At 51.8% G+C, this 8,330-nt stretch overlaps 1 pseudogene; it reads right to left on the reverse strand.

Moving 5' to 3' along the window:
• Positions 1 to 4,143: 4,143 nt before the first annotated feature.
• LOC133752828 (selenoprotein W-like) lies at positions 4,144 to 4,673 on the reverse strand (annotated as a pseudogene).
• Between the last annotated feature and the right edge of the window lie 3,657 nt (positions 4,674 to 8,330).

The raw sequence follows: 8,330 nt of genomic DNA on the forward strand, positions 1-8,330 counted from the left end.
ATCGCAGCCATATACTTTTTGGATTTTTTTTTCCTTTGCAATCCATTTAAACAGTCTGGGAGATTAAATAAAACCACCTACCCTAAACAAAAACAAAAACACAACCCAGACACACACACACACATCTCTTCTTTTGAAAGACGGTAAGAATAATTTTTAAAAAACGCAAAGGGCGCAGATATGGCATAATTAGATGACTTCCATTGAAAAGCCATCCTTTCAACATCGTCATCGAAATATCGGCACCCCATTGCATACTTTAAGCAATTGCATAGTAAGCCCCCAAGTGAAAAACAGCAAAACTCATTTCCTGACCACAGAAAGTGAAAGGAATTACTATGTGTTCCGAGTTCCAAGGAGAACTGGGTTATACTTCTCCCACACAGACTGGACGGAGATGGAGTTCATTGCTCCAGGGGAGAGAATTATGACAACACTTAACCGCTGTGACCCCTGCTGCTCTGTGCCCCTGTGCCTCTCCATGCCATTGGCCGTTAGCAGCCTGCAGTTCCCACTGGGGTTGCAGGGAGGAAGGGGAGAGACCCTGACCCCATCCACTGGGCCCGGGGTGCTCCAGGTATATGGGAAAACCCGTGCTGGGGTTCAGCGTCCACAGGTGACAGGATGTCAGGTGGCCCAAGCGTCATGGCCATCGCTGAGTCTCAGCCTTTTTCAGGCTTCTGATTTTCATGGTCCTGTTGGAAGTTTACCAAGCAGGGCGGAGGAGAGAGCCTCGTGTGGGCATGGCCTTGGAGCCCTGGTGCACAGGGAGGCCGACTGATATAGCCTAGACCTGGATCTGCATCCATACTGAGTGCCTTGGGTCTCGGGCTCGATTTTCCCATCTGTCAAAGGGGTATAACACTACTTCCTGTCTCCTAAGGAGGGTTGTGAGGGCTCAGCAGGATCATGTTGGAAAACACCTATACAAGCGTAGCACTTAACCTGCAACAGAGCCAAACCACTGTCATGGATGTGGTGCAAGGGGACCCCCGAAGTCCGAAGGTCACCCCTCAGTTCTTCCACTTTAGCAGCAGCAGTGGGGGCGGCTTCCTTTAGGATGAAGTCTTGTTTTCCAGACAGGTCAAGGTTGAGGCTGTGTTGGGGCTCTCCTCAAGCCCAGCCCCTCTCTCAGCTGCCTTGGGCTGGAACCACCTTTGGCAAGCATGTCCTCTCTTCACCTCCCCCTGCCCCACCCGCCCCAGCACTGGCTCCTTCAACAAGCACTATACTCTGTCTGGCCAGTACCTCTAGCCCGGGGAGACTAGAGCTGCCACTTCCTTAGGGGTGGACCCACCGCCCAGACGTATGCCTGGTCTGCTGGCCTGGCCTGAAAACAGGTGTCCGGTCAGAGGCAGCCATGACCTTGTGCTAGAGGCGCTGCTGTACTGCCATGCCACCTGGGAGTCCCTTGTAACCTCTCCCTCGGGGGCTGGCGGCTCCTCACGGAGCGTACAGCTGGCCAGGAGCTTGGTGGGCTCCAGCGAGTGACACTGCTTGGCCTGGCTTTTGGGTGGAAAGGATGGGCAGGTTGCCAAGGTCAAAGTGCTCCCCCTGCACCACAGAATGCAAGCATACAGGCACACCTGCCCTTCCCCCCCCCCCCCCCCCCCAGTACACAAACCATCTGTTTGTGTATAAGTGGGCTGTGGGGCTGGGGCAGAGGTCTGTTTCCAGACTGGCTTGTGTGTACACACACACAATCCCTGGAAGGAAAGATAAGAACCCAGAACGGTAACTGGGTGGGTGGCAGGGATCAGGGGCGGAAGGCAACTCCTCACTGTCCACTCATTTGTTCCTTTGGAATTTTGAGCCTTGGGACCATATCAGCTATGTAAAAAGAGCTAAATAAAAAGAAATACAAAGCCACGTCTCAGTGTATATGAATACATACCCAAATACATGTACACATATATGTACACGCACCCATGCAGACATATATTTGCTAGTGGACATCTATTATTTGTGTTGACATGGCAACCTGATTTCCTTTCGGGGTTGGTATTGACCTTAACACTCACTCCCCCTGTGCACTGTGAGGATAGGGATATGATCCAGGCCTACCAACCAGAGCTCAGAACATCCCCTGGCTGCAATGATTGGTTCCAGCTTCAGCACTTAACACAAGCCAGACCAATGACAGCCCTCCCTGCAACTTGTTATTGCTATGGGAAAAGGGATACTCTCTGGGGTTTGGTATTGATGAGTGAACAGGATATTAGCCCAGACTGGCCAGCAACTGTCTCAGCCGGGAGCGAGGGGAAATCCTGCCTTGGAATGAGGCCAATGCTGAGGAGAAGGGAGCGGGGTGGGAAGGGAGAGAGCAAGAGAGATGGAAACAAACAAGCCGTGTCCTTTGTTGTTGTTGGGAGCTCTGGAGCCAGCCTTGCCTGAAGTGGGCTATAGTCCATGAACTGGCAAGTTGCATGAGCAGGTACTTCCCACCCATTGCGTTCCCCTTTGGCTTGAGTTGGGTTTGGTTTGAGCTGCGTTTTTCTGCTTTGTGAGCGAAGAAGTGCCGAGTGCATACATATTTATAGCTGGCCCTCCACATCTGCCCGTGCTTCACCTATGGAGTCACCCAACCGCGGATTGAAACTCTTCCAGAAAAGCACCTGCATCTTTACTGCGTACAGATATTTTTCTTGTCATTGTTAGCTAAACAAGATAGTATAAGGACCCTTTACATAGTATTTGCATCTTATTAGGAATTATGAGTAGTCTAGAGATGATTTAAAATTTACGGGAGGGGGGCTGGCACTGTGGCATAGCCAGTAAAGCCTCCACCTGCAGCGCCTGCGTTTTGTGCAAATAGTACATCACTTTATATAAGGGGTTTGAGGATCCATTGATTTTTTAAAAAGATTTATTTTATTTATTTGAAAGACTGAGTTATAGAGAGAGGTAGAGCCAGAGAGAGAGGTCTTCCATCCACTGGTTCACTCCCCAGATGGCTGCAACGGCTGGAGCTACACTGATCCGAAACCAGGAGCCAGGAGCTTCTTCTGGGTCTCCCACATGAGTGCAGGGGCCCAAGGATGTGGGCCATCTTCCACTGCTTTCCCAGGCCACAGCAGAGAGCTGGATCGGAAGAGGAGCAGCCGGGACTAGAACCGGCGCCTATATGGGATGCCGGCACTTGAGGCCAGGGCTTTAACCCACTGCACCACAGCACCGGTCCCTGATTAGATATCTGCAAGGGGTCCTCGAACCAATCTCTCACAGTTACCAAGGGACAACTGCGCATGAAACAGTCAGGATGAAAGGAAATCTCTAGAACAGCCGAGAGCAGCAAAAGGAGTGATGGAGAAAGTGTCCAAGGGGTTTCTTGGCAAGTCCCACCTTGCCGCTGGTGGATAGGGAATGGTACCTGTTCAAGGCTTGAGGCTGTCTGCTGCCTTGTTTCCCACTGGCTCTCAGCCCCTCTGAGCCACTGCCCAGCTGTCTGGCCTGCTCAGAGAACAGTCCTCATCCACTTGACCAAGCCTGTTTGGCAATTCCTTCTCCCTACATCCTTTTGGCCAGCATCTTGGTCATCTGGCCAATGCTTAAATTTGAGCCACTGAAACAAGAAGACCTTGACCCACAAGCTTCTATCTGCTGTTTGCCTTGGCCAAGGCTTGCAATGGCTTTATGTTGAACTTCATCTTTCTGTTCTTAAAAAAGAGGATCTACCAGGTCTGCCCTGAACTCTTGGAGGACCATGACCTTGTTGATCTCCCTTCTACTCCCTTCCTCTTGCCATTCCTCTTTCTTCTTTCTTATGTCATCTAATGTTTATTGACTTGGGAACTGTTGCAACCGTTACTGCTATCCAAGATGCCCCATTCATCCTGACACCTCTCTTGGCCTCCCCTTGAGAAGGGAAGCCTGAGGCAGGACTCACCCAAACTCCAGGGGTAGATGGAGAGACACAAGGGATGCCGGGAGCATGCAAAGCTGAATTGCAGGGGAGCTGCATGGTCTCCCACACACAGGCAAACATCGGGAGCGTCAAGCTGTGCCCCTACCTGGTGGCCGCAAGCGCACTGGGGAAGCTTCAAGGGAGACCAGATGTTCCCGAGACATTTCAGCCCTGTCCAGCCATGAAGCCTTGGTTGAGAAGGGCTGGGTAAGGTCCCTGCACTCTGCCTTCAGGGCATATTAGCCCAGAGCCAAGGTGGCTTCAACGGCAGCCCCCAGCTTCAGATACTTGCTTTCTGTGTCCACATAGCCATTACCTCTTCTCAGAGTGAACCAACTTTTCTGCTACCATTACTGCAAAGAATCTAGGGACTTGGGGAGTCCCCTCAGCACAGAGGTTCAAACAGCTGGGGACCTTCACTTCCAACCTCTTCCTGAGCTGCAGATACTTGGGCTCCACACTCCCAGGCTCGCACGGCGAGGATCATGGCTGGGGATCATCAGTCGGCGAGGGGGACTAGGAGGTGGGAGCGTGGAGGCACAGAGCCCATCTCGTATGCTGGTCTCTGGCTTTCAGATGCACGCGGTAGAATTAGCCGCACAGCTGAGATCATGTCTCGCTGCCTTTCTCATTGATCCCTGCGTAGATCCTTCTTGTTTTATCTGTTCCCTTCGGTTCCCTCTATATCCCTCATCTGTACTCCATTCTTCTCGGCCTGTCCCACCTCCAGGTACAGCACCCGCTCCAATATATATTCTTTCAAAGACATATGGTAATTTATGGAGTACACATGTGCTTTTAATTTATAAGAAGAGTAATTTAATATAAAGCTATATATCTTCTTCCTCTGTCACTCAGCACGTTGTCTTAAAGATCTGTCCGTGTGTTGCATGTAAATCTGGTCTATTGCTTCTGACTGATACCCGGAATTCTGTCACATGTATCTACCACCATCACACGGGTCTCTGAGTTAAAGACCTGGGGGCTTTCAGGGTCATAGGCCTGCCACCCACGCGCCCCACGGGTCCTCCAGAATGACAGTGTCACTTGGCAGTTTCCCCAGAGTCGCATGGGTCCCCATTTCCCGCATCTTCTACAGCGCTTGGTTTTATTCAAGTTCTCGTGTTTTGCCAGTGTCTTCAGCTTGGAGGGATGCTGTTGTGATATGCATGTCTCTGGGAACTTCTGGGGGAGGACAATGTCTCCCTCTGGTTAGGCATTGGATGTTTTCTATCTATGAATTGTTTGCCCATGCTATTTGACCTTTTTTGCCCACTCTTTTTCCCCTGTGGATTTTGGAAAAAGAAATGGCCTGAGGTTTTTTTTTTTTGAATCTATTTTGTTAGCAGTGAACACAGGCAATACCTAAGGAAGCTCACACATGAGGGTGATTTTATGGCAACCTTTAACTTAAATATTTGCCTTTTCGCATTTAAAGTCAAGTTCACTACTTACTTTCTTTTCTTTTTTCTTTTTATTATTTATTTGACAGATAGAGTTAGACAGTGAGAGAGAGACAGAGAGAAAGGTCTTCCTTCCGTTGGTTCACCCCCCAAATGGCCGCTATGGCCGGCGCTGTGCCGATCCGAAGCCAGGAGCCAGGTGCTTCCTCCTGGTCTCCCGTGCTGGTGCAGGAGCCCAAGCACTTGGGCCATCCTCCACTGCCTTCCCGGGCCACAGCAGAGAGCTGGACTGGAAGAGGAGCAACCAGGACAGAATCCGGCGCCCATATGGGGTGCCGCGCCGCAGGCAGAGGATTAACCAAATGAGCCACAGTGCCAGCTTTCTAAGCTAAAGCAAATGACTCAAAAACAATAAAAAAGTGTACTTCTGGCCCCCTTTTTTTCAGACAGAGGAGAGGAAAGATGGCACATAGAATGGTAAGAAAAACCCATGAGAACCTAAAAGGGAAATCCGGAAGGGAAAGAGATGATAATCGTGGAAGGAAAAGGCACAGAGAGGGAGAAAGAAAAGAAGGAAGAGAAGAGAGGGAGAGAGAGGGAAAGGCAGAGAGAGAGAGAGAGAGAGAGAGAAAGAGAAACATGGTAAAAGACAAAATGAAATAGTCCCCAGTTGACCACGGTTGAACTTCAGTTTTTGACTTTACGATGGTACGAAGGTGATACGCATTCCGTAAAAACCGTATTTCCGTTTCTAACTCGGATCTTTTCCAGGCTAGCTCGGAGCAGCGAGATGCAGTCTGGCGATGCTGGGCAGCAGCAGTGAGTGCAGCTCCCAAGCAGCCCTGCTGAGTCCTGAGGGAAAAGCACCACCACTGTCCAGTGTGCTGTCCTGCCGAGCCTAGATGCGCCCTGGGTTAGGGGATTTGGTGCACTCTCCACTTACAATAGTCTCAACTTATGATGGGTTTATCGGGGAGTAGCCCCGTCATAAGTAGAGGAACACCTGTTGCAGGCACAAAGACAGATAGTGAGAGAGAGAGAGAGAGCAACAATAGAATGGGTTTTGAGCCTGCTTGGAACTCCCGAGCCTCAGCAGTCTATCCTGCCATCTCCGTGCGCTTCTACCCTGTCTGAATCCTATCTACAATGTCCTCTGGTTTGATGAACCCAGAGGAGCTCAGCTGTAGCCTGGGGACCGCTTGGGCTGCTCTTGTGTTCTCCGCACAGCATTCAGGGTCTGACTTCACTGTTTCCAGGGCCCCCGTCTCTCCGCCTAAGCGCTACGGCTTCCAGCCTGTGTGTTACTCTCTAGTGATTGTTCGGGAGGGCACTTGCCTCCTGAGCGCGCTGTGGGCTTGGTGAGGGCCAGCCGCACTCCTGGGCTCGCCAGCTTCCCTCTCCCGGGGTCTGGGCCTTGGTACCTAGTCAGGAAATCTTTGCTAAGTGGCTGCGTGGAGGGATCCTGCCCCACCCTGCACTCACCTGCGCTCGGCGACCCGCTCGACGTCTTGGCGCTATTTCTCATGGTGTGGCTGGTCAGAGCCAAGTCTGAAGGGCCAGCATCTCCCGGCGTCGAGGCTATGGACTGGTGGGAAGGAGTGAGGTCTCTGTGTAGTAGGATGTGCTTTAAATCTCACCCGAGATCTGAGCAGAAGCCAGCACAGCCCCTGTGGGGAGGAGAGGCGTGCCTCGGAAGGCAGTCCACAGCCGAGGGGAGCAATGGTGCTAGAGTTGTGTCACAGGAGTCTCTGTGGGGACGGCCTGGGAGTCCCGTGGGAGCTTGGCCAAAGACGGAAGCCCTGGAAAAGGGCAGGATGCTTTCCTGGTGGTTGTTGAATGACCTGGAAGGAGAATTTATGTTTCTTCCAAACTGTGGCATTACTTGTCACAACTGAACTTTCTAGAAACTGTAGCGGTAGGAAGAGGAGGGTGGACTGTGTTTATTTATTTATTTTTTTTGACAGGCAGAGTGGACAGTGAGAGAGAGAGACAAAGAGGAAGGTCTTCCTTTTCTGTTGGTTCACCCCCCAATGGCCGCTGCGGCTGGCGCACTGCGCTGATCCGAAGCCCGGAGCCAGGTGCTTCTCCTGGTCTCCCATGCAGGTGCAGAGCCCAAGGACTTGGGCCATCCTCCATGCACTCCTGGGCCACAGCAGAGAGCTGGACAGGAAGAGGAGCGACTGGGACAAGAACCTGGTGTGCCGGCGCCGCAGGCGGAGGATTAGCCTAGTAAACCGCGGTGCCAGCCTAGCCCCTGTTGGTTCTTCAATCAAATTCCTTTCTTCCAGGAGTACCGCAACCTATCGGAAATATCCGATTGGTCCCGTTAATGAGCGTTGGATAATAGCTGAGACATTTAATGCCACTTCTGGCCAGCCCTAATATGATGCTCTTTCCTGTTACTTATTAAGAACTGAGCGGCTGAGAAATGGAAGAGCAACTGGGGTTTGGTTCTCCTTGCCCCACGGGGTGAAGCCAGGCTGAAAGAGGTGCTGAACTCGGGCTGGCTTTGCTGGGTAGGGAGGCAGCCGGAGACGGGCGCACCTGTGCTTTGCGGCAACAGCGCGATTCTTTGTTGTTGAATTAAACCTGCGCTGGGCTCAGCTCCCTTGCTTGGGATCCAGGAGGGTGTCGTAGCTCGTGTCTTCTCCCTTTTGCCTCTCTCGCTCTCACTCTGGACCTTTTTTTTTTTTTCCCTGTAAGGAGCTAGAGAGCCATCCAGTGAGGGCTTTGTGTCTTAGGAGGGCTTGGAGGAAGGACGGCGAGTGTGGTCTGAGTGGTAATTGAGGACAGGAAGCCTCCACTTCAGACGGTCACATGGAAAAGAGGGCAAGAAAGGACAGGCCGGTGTTGGTTTTAGAACACCCTAGAACAGTGGCTGCGAAAGTTGACGGAGGGAAGAGGGATGTTGGAGGGCTTCCTGCAGGAGCAGTGTGGCAGGTGTTTGCCTCGAAGGGCACGTTTGGATAGGGACCAGCAGAGCTGCATAGGGGAGGAATTTAATGCATTTCCAAAGGGCGCTC

The sequence above is a fragment of the Lepus europaeus genome, chromosome X, assembly GCF_033115175.1.
Source record: "Lepus europaeus isolate LE1 chromosome X, mLepTim1.pri, whole genome shotgun sequence".
Lineage (NCBI taxonomy): Eukaryota > Metazoa > Chordata > Mammalia > Lagomorpha > Leporidae > Lepus > Lepus europaeus.